General features: G+C 36.6%; 1 pseudogene; it reads left to right on the forward strand.

Moving 5' to 3' along the window:
- Positions 1 to 8,557: 8,557 nt before the first annotated feature.
- LOC119251463 (60S ribosomal protein L21-like) lies at positions 8,558 to 11,044 on the forward strand (annotated as a pseudogene).
- The last annotated feature ends 337 nt before the right edge of the window (positions 11,045 to 11,381 follow it).

The following is an 11,381-nucleotide window of genomic DNA, read 5'->3' on the forward strand; positions in this document are numbered from 1 at the left end:
CATTTTTTTGCATCAGGGAAAGGTTTAACATTTGTTCACTGACTATTACGGATATTAGTAAATGAAACCTGGGCATATGAAAAACTTTTATATATGGCAATATACCTTTTGGAATTAGGAAAACCAAACATTTTGATTTTTTCATCTACAAGCTTTAACTATAAGCTTTTAACCATAGAAATTAGGGCTTGAAATATGTCTATTTTGAATGACCTTTATTATATGATAAAGTATGCTTTCATCTTTTGCCTGGCAAAAGAAACTAGCTGTTTGTAGGCTTTTTCCCCCGACACAACTATTTTAATATTTTAGTTGGACTATGATGTTTTAATGCAATAATTTTAATGATATATATTTTACTGTGAGCACCCTCAAAATCACTTTGTCAGTGGATTAAAGTGAACACAATCTAAATAATAATGTGAAACCAACTGTGGAATGACCAAAACTCAATATGTTAATTGGTATTTACATTTTAAACTATTTAAAATATATTTAAACTTCAAGCAGGTGAAAAGACTACCTAATTTCTCCTTTTACAACCTTGTGGGGACATGCAGTCACTGAATCAATGCTCCAATGTCAGGAATTACAGAAATCAGGATATGATGTCTATTTAAAAGTGGCCAGCCTGGTCAGCCAACAAAGTGATTTTCAGATAGAGAATGGGCATAGGTCAGATTTACTCTGTTCACTTTGAAATGATATTGTTACTTTATTTTTAGAATATTTGAAAAGCAGATGCTAGTTTTGTAATGTCTAATGTTCATTTCAAGAAAAAGAGTAAGATTTAACTTTCAGACAAAGGGCCAATAAGCACACCAAAAGTATTGTTTTATTATTAGATCAATTGGAAACTATACATCTTATAGCTGACAATGTACTGCTAACATGCAGCACACTGACACACTCATTAGTAGTACTGTAAGATAATTTTGGATGAATGTATCTCTTTTTTTGTTTGTTTTGTTTTAAAGATTTATTTATTTATTTATACAAGCACTGGATACAGTCAGAAGCGCGGGAGGGAACAGAACAGGCAGACCAACTAAGTACACCACTGAGGGGAGCAGCAGGCATGGCAGGAGAGGTCTGCGCACCATGTGGGACCCTCACAGGCGGCCCGGCCGGGAATCCAACCGGCACTGTAGCGGCCACGGGCAGCCTCGCAGCCCAGCGCTCAACTGCTGCTCCACCAGGGGAGGCCCGATGAATTTATCTTCTGATAGATTTATTTAAAAGGTTTCATGTAGCAACTCCCTCTTAAGTATGCCCTTCCTCTCCTCCTCCAGAGTGTACATTTGCTTTGTAACCTTTCTCTCTACAAAAATAATAATAATAAAAAGATGCATTTGGAAGTTGAGATTATGTAATAAGTATCATCAATTTAATCCAAGATTGCCACTTACCACTACTCAAAGCCTATTTCCCTCTCAAAGAAACTTCCACTGCAAACAAAATAAGTATGGAGTTTTAAATATGATTGGCACTGAGTTTTGAATTAAAGTACACAAGAAAAAATTAAGTTTGACAACCAGATATAGGCATCTAGAAGAAAATTTCAACATCTGAAAACAGACTAGACTATGAAAACTGGTATTAGTAATGGATTGTAACAAGCAGCACAATGTGGCATGAGAAATATAATGAACTTTTCTTTTATAAATAAAATAGAGCAAATATATTTTGCTTTAAATCTGTAAGCAGGAGAGAAAACCTGACCTTTTGTATTTATTTGGGTAAATGTATATTGGGCACTTTTCCAAAGAGACTTTGGATGGAAGAAAATAACTACAAAGAGGCCTGTGTTTAAATCTCATGGTTGTGACATAAACTGACAAACACCAGGCCATTCAGTCTGTCACTCTCCCCACTGAAAAAAACAAAGCAGAGACCTGAGGGAAGAGTGGCATGTCCGTTGGAACGCACAATTTTCTGGCTTTTGTCACCGTGTCACACGTTGTATTTCTTTTAAAATTTGCTTTTATATTTTGCACAAACCTCTCACGGATCTGGGGCATGTGACAAGCAGTCTAGAAAATAAAAAAATAAAAACAAAGACAGTGGTGAAATTTTAAAAATGTATCCCTTAATCAATCACATTAAGTGACATGAGACTTGTCACTGTGGGCAGCATGCTAATGTTGGGGAGACAGAGAGAAGAGCACAAGACTTTGACCCTCAGCCAGCAACACTTTCATGTTTTTGATCTGTCTGAATCAAAGTTGGATTTTTGCAGTTTATTTCTACATCGTGGCTGGTGAAAGAGTGGAAACAATAGATCAGAGACTGCAAAGAAAAAATTTCAGCATAAAAAAGTACATTTGGCCACTTTGGCAATTGTTCTTCTCCAATCCTCTAAGAAAGATTGACCTAGAGTGCTGTGACTTTGTTGCTGAACACCAAAGGGCAGAAGTGTCTGCTGTGGTAATGAGGTCAACGTCATTGAAACACTTTTCAGATTTGATTATTCCAATGCTCATTCTCTAGCATAGAGTGCTATGTACATTAAATGCTTAACTCACATGTGACTGAACTTCACTCCTGGATTTCTACCCAGGAAATTACTTATTACCTGTCTATGACCTGAAGGGCTCAATTAGACAAATCACATAGCTCTGCAGCAGTAAGGGCTAAACTGACCACAGCAATCAGAATCAGTCCCATTGGCTTTAGCACATTTATTGTCTCCTGTTTCTAAAAGCTGCAGATATCTGCAGCCAGAGACCAGATCCAGGCATTCAGATGATGTTATCAGCACTCCTTTCTTTATCTTTGGTTTTGCTTTCCTGTGTCTCTCTGTTTATCAGACAGGGCTCTCCCTGCACTGGCAAAGATAGTGACTACCAGATCCAGGCTCACACATCATAGCAGAAAGCAGTTCTGCAAGAAAGAGATCCAAACAAACAAACAAACAAACAAACAAAAAAACCAAAGAATTCCTGCAAAGTTCTCATGCTCATATTCATTAGGCAGATTTCTGTTCCTTCCCATCTTAAATCAGTCATCATGGTTAGAGGGTAAAAAACTGATTAGCCGGGCCTGTGTCATATTCCCACCCCCAGAATGGGGTTTAAAGGGAAGGAATAAGGATGGTGGTGGTTTGGGATCAGGTTAGACACATACAAACAGCAGGTAGAGAAAATGAAAGTACCTTGCAAGTAGAAAATGGCTACTACAATAATCCAACTTCACCAAACCCAATACTACTCATACTTTATGTTCAGATGTCTCCAGACTTTTAAAGGAACAAACCATATATGGGTGGTGACATAAAATTTCCAAACTGTTCTATGGCCCTTACACCTTTAAATGACAGTTTCAGCACACAAATATCTGATTTACAAGTTTCTATGAATTACACATACACAAATTGGTCGTTTGCATAGATACAGTCAGTTAAGCGTTAATATATATTCTTTCTGTATTTAAAATTCTTGAAGGTGGGCATCCCCAGTGGCACAGCAGATGAGCACTGGGCTGCGAAACTGCCCACAGCCTCTGCAGCGTTGGTTCCATCCCTGGCAGCTGGCGAGGGTCCCACATGGCACAAAGACCTCCCCTGCTGCCCGCTGTTCTCCTCAGCAGTGTATTTCGTCAGTCTGCCTGTTCTGCTCCCCGCTCTGGCTCTGGTGAATTCTCTCAGCCTCCCACGCTTCTGACTGTACCCAGTGCTTGTATAAATAAATAAATGAATCTTTCAAAAATAAATAAATATTTCAAAAATAAATAAATAAAATTCTTGAAGGAAAAATTAGTAAGCCCTGCAAACTGTATGGAACCAAAATGAGCACTCTACAAAGTGAACACAATCTAGCTATTATTTTTTTTTACATATCTAATAGGTTGTTTTACACCAGTGAAGAACAAGACATTGTAACAGTTTGGGTCCAATGAGGAGAGAGTAGCTGCCGAGTTAGTTGAACAGTGAAAGTTTAATATGAAGAATTATGAATTATAATAGGGAATTAGAGTACAAGGGACTGGATGGTAAGAACTGGAACTATCTCTAGACAAGATAGGAATAGAAGTTATTCCCCATGGGGAAGAGATGAGGCAGCCAAAGAAGAGACCCCAGTCTCAGGCCAGACCTTGTTGGAAGGGCTAACCACCCTGAAGCATGGGTAGCAGAGGTGTTGCTGCGGTGTCATGTGGAGAGAACGCACTGACAATCGTCCTTCTGGAGAGTCAGGAAAAACTGTTTCTGAGGAACTTGAACAATAAAACCACAGGAGGGAATAAAATGCGAGGGCTAATGTCACTGCAGGGTGCCACTGACCACCATACACTACAGGTGCTGTACATCAGAGATGTCATAGGTGCTAACAAGTAGCATAGAGCAAGCACCCTGTTAGAAAAATCACTGAGCAGGAAGAGAGGCGAAGGTGCTGGCTGTTGTGTGTGGCTGACTCCAGAGTCACACCCAGGTAGACCCTGCAGGAGCCTGGGGCTGGAGAAGCCAAGAAAGCAGAAGGAACTTGCTTAATTGCATCTTGCACAAGGAAGCAAAACTCTTTTTTTCTAGTGAAATGTCTCTCCAGCACCCTCTACTCTCAAACTTCCAGGCTCAGCTAGCAAATGCAAACTGTTTAAAGGGTCCAGATTCATTTCTTAGAACAGGAAAACCAGGTGAATCCAGACTGGGAGCTAAGAACCAGATAATCAACACAGAGGCATCGCAAAGTCATATTTTGATTTTAGTGCCATAAGATTGTCTAATGTGTGCATCTCTCATTTTCTCTCTTTTTTTTTCCTTGTGGGATAGTAAATAAAAACAAGTAATTCCATTCTTGGGTAGTGCATCAGTGACTCAAACATCACCTGACTAGCTGTGAAGAAAGAATTAGTGAGAAACAGCATGGGTGGATTTCAGAAATAGGAGTCAAGTTTCAGGCCATTTTAATTTTTTTAGTTCTCTCAACAATCCCAGGTGAGTTATTCATGCTTTATCATTAGAGAAACTGATTCTCATAAGGTTTTAATAAATTTCACCAGGTATTTATTTCAGCATATGGTGAGGATTAATTATTATAAATTGAGGTTTGGGAACACAAAGCAATGGCTATTAAACTTCTAAAAATTTTTAAGAATAGCATATAGTGTATCTTAAACACAAAACTTATTAAATCATTTTCATAAACTGAACCCACATAGGCAACTTATATTCAGGGTTTCCTAAACAATTAAAGTGCCAGAAACTCCTATGAGAATCTGAAAAAAAAATTGAAGCTTCTGTTATGGAATATTCACAAGCACAAAAAGTTTAACTTGAAATTTCAAAGTTTTCACAGAACTCTATGTAAATAAAATGGGTTTACCTCCTATTCTATGGGAAAAGAACAACGTACTCATTATGCTTTAGTTTCTCAATATAAAGATCAGGAAAAATGATAATTAAGTACTGATACCATGGATTTTTTTTGAATCACTAGACAATTTATGCTGCATTTTACATTTTAATTTATAATATATATTAAATAATAAATCAGACTAATTAGATTTCTTTGGATAAACATAGTCATTGCTGTTGTTTTAATAATAAATACACTGATATGTTTTTAAACAAACATAAATTACTCTAGGAAGATAGATGAGGAAATATCTTAATTTTTTATACTAGATTTTTACCTCATCCTCAAATCCAGTTAAAACAATAATTGATTAATCATTACGTTCTTTGGACGAGGCTTATCACAGGTAGAAATTGTAACATTCTAGCTGTTACACTTATACTTAAAATTTTTCAAATATCTGGACCTAACTGGACATTTGCAATTCAAATAAGCACAATTCATTAATTAAAAAAGAAGCTATTAATTGGAAATGATCACTTTGACCACCAGATGGAGCCAGTATTGTTTCAGAAATGTACTGGATCCTGGCATGTTCACATTTTCCTAATTCCTTTAATGGAGTAGTTTAAAATTTATTTCCAAATTTGGCCAAGGAATCTAGAACTACTGTTACTATAGAATACATTCCTGTTAACTAAAAATTATTCTCATCATTTCCTATAAACATCTAAAATTCTTGTGGAAAAATGAAGGAAATTTTTTAGGTGACTTTTAGGTCTCTCCCCAATTTAGATTTCTCTTATGCATGCTGAGAATATTTTAAGAACACCATTCAAATTCCATTATGCTACTTAGGAGGTATTCTTTGATATTTCATTATTTTTTGATAGTCATAATCATGGCAGTCAATACTAATGTTTTATATGAGAATTTAAAACATCCATTAGGGGATAAGATGAAGAGAGGCAGAGGTGAGATACAAATAACTCCTTAATGGTCTCTATAATGAAAGCTCATTGGATGTCCGTACAGAGACAAATTTCATAATGTTGAGGGACTTGATGCCAGAGAATACAAGGTATATGTTACAAATATGTTGGTTTCTGCTCTCTCTACCTTTGTTTTTGTTCCCTACTTTTTGCATATCAGAAATATCTGCATTTTAAGACATTTTTAGTTTTGAGTTGTAACTTCACTATTTTTCTACTCACATACTCTGGACAAATCAACATTGGTGCCAAATTTAAACATAAAGTTTATGGTGGGTGGGAAGAAGAAATTCCCCTGAGTAGCATGAAAAGGGTTAATTCAAAATGAGGCCAAGATATCATCTTAGGAAGATTGTGTTGTGTTGGTGGCTAGGTGGTGACATTACTCAGTAACTTTTCAAAGCCAGTAACTCAGGGGATGGAATTCACACAATTAGCCTAAGTATGTAGTGTGAGAATAGATTTGACAACATGTGAAAGACAAGAGCATGAGGCTATAATTGATTTTACTGATAAGAAGCCAGAAGGGAAGCTGCAGGTGAACAATAAGAGAATTTGAATGTTTTATGTTATATAAATTTAATGGGCATAGTTTGGAAACAGCATGTGGTCTCTAGGTTACTGACAATTACAATTACAATTTAAAAGTAAGGAATGGTGGCTGTTGCTAGGATGGCATCTAAATTGAATTGTGTGATGATTAGGCTAATGGAATATAAATTCTTTTGGGGAGTAATATTCTCTCAATGTGAAATTAGGGTAGGAACAACAATGAAAAGGAACAGGAAAAGTAGAGCAAGTAGTTAGCTACTAGACTCAGAGGTGGAACTGAGTTCTAATCTCTGTACTGTCATTTCCAAACTGTCATTAACTTCTATGTGATTTCTCATCTGGGAAAGAGAATAAAAGTGATATTATTGCAAGTATTTCTTGTTAGGGTTAACTGAAATGCTGTATAACAAAAGTTTGTGATATATGCTCAATAAACTAATGACAGTAATAATGAATAATACTAACATATCCAGGCTCTTCTTTCCATGAGATACTTGAATGTCACTGAAAGGCCAAGACACCTCAGAGGAGACAGGTTTATCCTAGTTGCTTAGACCAGGAAATAGCAAATGGCTAAGATGTGCCAAAGGACTAAGTGCCTCTTAATATAGCAGGAGAAGTACTCCATTCAAGTCCCCTGAGCACTTCCATTCAAGTCCCTTGGGGAAATACTCAGAGGAGAATAGTTGTTGCCTTCCAGGACCTACATTTGCTAAGTGGCTGGTCTCTGGGTCCACATTCCTTTTCCTGTTGACTAGTTGGATCCTTCAGAAATGTCGCTCAAGGAACTAGGAGTAGGGGGCAAGCGTAGCTCCAACTGCTTTCTGTAAAGCCTTGGAACCTGAGAAAGGGTCTAACTCTTAAGAAGGCATTTCACTGATAAGGAAATGTACCTACAGAGGAAAAAGAGATACACAAACGTAATTATCTGCCAGGAGATCACTTGTGCTGAAAGCAAAATGTCTGAAAGTTCTTGACTTTTTAATGCTCAGATGGAGAAAAAGCAGAAAGTGCACTGAAAAATTCAGTCTTAAGTTTGAACAGGCGAAGTGGGATAGCTAGCAAGCAATTAGACAGCAAGAAATGAGTCCTGGGACTGTAGAACCCCAGCAACACCAGTCATGAAGGAGGACATGTGAGCCTGGCCCAGGTGAAGATCCCTTATTACAGTGGGGTACAGGCTATTAGAAAACGGTTTCTTAGCAGGTTAAGGATATGGGGTGTGTCAATTTGATTTGAAGCCAGGCTTTAAAAAATGTTAGAGAAAAACAATTAATGTTGCTTTATTGGAAAAGACTAAGTAAACTTAGGTTCTTAAAAAGCAAAGTCTTTTCTGGCTCCATATGAGAAGTAGCTAAAAGGTACAGCATTGTATTTGCATAAATCCAACATTTTAAGTCTACATAGCCCTGAAGTGGCTTCATAGTTGTCTCCACAGAGGAATGGCAGAGTTCCTAGTGGAAGGAGTGATTTATTACTCTGGCAATGAAAAATTCAAAGCAGGGAACGAACTTTGTATTGTTGCTGAAAAACAAAGAATATTTTTCAAGGATGTTGGTAGTAGTGCTAAAGAATTAAGGGACAACTCCTTAATGCAACTAACTGCTTTGGACAAAGTTGTAATGATTTAATCAAAATTAATGGAAAGAAGTATTTTTTAAAATTCCTTGAAATTCATCCTTTCCTTTTGTCTGGAACAGCTATATTCCAGTAATCACCAAAATGAACAATACAAAGGGAAAGAGGAAAGACACGTGCTATCTTCTCTTAAGGCCTTTTAGAAAACATGGGGTTGTTCTTCTGGTCACATACAGAGAAATCTACAAGAAAGGTGATATTGCAGACATGAAGGGGGTGGGCGCTTTTCAAAAAGGAATGCCCCACAAATGTTACCATGGCAAAACTGGAAGAATCAACAGTGTTACCCAGCATGCAGCTGGCATTGTTGTAAACAAACAAGTGAAGGGCAAGATTCTTGCCAAGAGAATTAATATTTATATTGAGTGTAGTAAGCACTTTAAGAGCCAAGATAGCTTCTTGAAATGCATGCAAGAAAATGATAAGGAAAAAAGAAAGCCAAAGAGAAAGGTAGTTGGGTTCAACTGAAGCACCAGCCTGTTCCACCCAGAAAATCACACGTGCGAACCAGTAGAAAGGAGCCTGAGCTTCTGGAACCCAGTCTTGTGAATTCAAAACAAGATGGGTGTGAAAAAGAAAAGATCTCTGGGCTTGAAAAAAAAAACAAAAACAAAAAACCCTTGAAATTCAGGAGAAGGTGTTAGAGCACAATAATTCTAATAGAAAAGAAAGGAAAACATAATAATATGTGTACATTGTATTGATTTTAAATAGGAGAGGCATATGTGTATATGGATATATACAAATTTTATTATGATATTTATATTTATAAAATACAGATATACACTTTTATGCTGTGTAGGTAGGAAGTGAGTGGGTCTGACTTGGAAAATGTAAGCACTGGACCAAGAACTTCTGGTACTGCTGAGTTCACTGAACAAACATGTAGAATGGGGTTTGCACATATCAGAAGGGATGGGTCACATAAAAAACAAGTAGAAAGTGATGGACACTGGGCATATGAAGGTAAGTAACTAACAAGACAAAGGGGAAAGCTTTATGCTTTACATCCTAGAAGATGAAACCACAATGGTGCCTCTAATAATATGACATAACTAAGCATATATACATATCTGATAATCTTTACAGATAGGACAATACATGATGGTGAGATGAGTTTTGACAAGATCCTTTACACTGACCATGCAAGGTTTAAAAGAAATACACAAGAGAAGTGTGAGATGCCAGGTTGCAAAAAACCTAAGTGAAAGCATGAAGTTATAGTGACCTGAAAAATAGAGTATAATTGAAAAAATAAATAAAACAAGCAAGCCAAAAAAGTCAGGCAGTTGACTAATAGTTCATGTCACTCACTTTGAGAGAAGCAACCAGATTCTTCACCCTTCCCCCAGATCAGTTACCCAAATCCTGGAAACTCAACTAATTTAGGGTGTTCACTGGGGGAGGGGGAAGTTGGCTAAGTTTCAGAAAAAGTCATAATGAAAGAAAGTTTATGAACAATAATGAGAAAATAGAAGCTAATGAAGAAATACGAAGAAAAATTCAGTGTCTTAATTTTCATAAATTAAGTTTAAGTGTAGAAATAAATTTTATAGTCTGTACAAGAGTTTCAAAACACAAGTTTTAGAGTTTGAAAATATTCAAAGGAATCAGTCATAGTAAATTTACAACTATTGTTTAAAGCAAAGGGATTTTTATTGGAACTTCAATCCATGTTTAGCTCTTTAAGAAAATTTAATTTTCATAGTTTTTGGTAATTAGGTATAAGTTTAATAAATTATATATAAAAATGACACTGGGGACTCCTTTCAAAGTACAAATTCCCTTTCTAGGTATTAACTAATTTAATTATTAAGTCAAATTAATAAAGTCATTAATTTAATTCAACAATTTAATTCCAACACTGGGAACTAGGACTACCAGAAGTGAAATAGGGTTCACAGTCCTCAGTGACTGGACAGAAATTGACAGCAAGGTCTTAGATCTAGTTCCATCTCTGGGGAGGGACCACAGGCAGAGATTGTCCCCTCCAGTAATTTCTCCCATTATTGGTCAGGGTTGTAAGAAGACAGCTTTCTTTTCATAAAAAATAATTTCTAGCTTTTTTCTAAAAATGTACTATGAGGCAAAACTCACTACCCTCTTATGAGATAGTTTATTTCTTGCATCTTACAATTTTGAAACGTGAAATGCTTATTATACACCTGGGAATATGTATAGGATAGGTTGGTATGAGAGGTGAAAAGGTAATGGCTCAGCCAGTGCCCTGCCACTGAGCTGCAGGATGGATGTACGTGATAGGATTTCAAGGCATAATCTTGAAGCTGCCTTGTAGTCTGCAAGAGTAGCTTTTCAATTCAAATTCTAAATTTAATGCTTGATCTGTCATCCTAACAAACACGGTATCATTACTCACTTTTCTGACTTTGATAGCAAAGATTTTCAGCAGCTTGAATGGAGAACAAGAAATTTTTTTCCTGTTTTTTACTACTTTAATAACCTTATTTTCACAGGAAAGCCCTTAACTTCTTCCTGAGTCCTCTGACAGAGAAGGCACAAAGTTTGCTTTTCAGAACTAGTCTCAGAGCGTTAACAGTTATTCTCCAATGAAAGGGCTGTGTGGTCAAATTACTTGAGAAACTAGTATATGAAACATAATCAAAAAGATTGCTTTGCTGGAATACTTTATTTGATCAAGGAACTATTCTTATGGTTGCCACTTATAAAGCCAGTGCTCTACAGAACATATTTTGGGAATTACAGCTACTTCTGTGTCTTTTCTAATCCCAGCCTGGAAGTCTGGTTGAATGCAGGGAGGGGATCAATAAACAAAATGGTAAAAAATGAAATAGAAAGTTAAAAGTTAGCAAGATCTATCATTTGCTTGCTAGTGAAAAACAGTCAAACCAAAGTAAGAGAAAATGAAATAAGCTGCCTTCCCCTCTAC

Source organism: Talpa occidentalis, unplaced genomic scaffold (assembly GCF_014898055.3).
Source record: "Talpa occidentalis isolate TD23 unplaced genomic scaffold, MPIMG_talOcc4v2.1 talOcc4.2, whole genome shotgun sequence".
Taxonomy (NCBI): domain Eukaryota; kingdom Metazoa; phylum Chordata; class Mammalia; order Eulipotyphla; family Talpidae; genus Talpa; species Talpa occidentalis.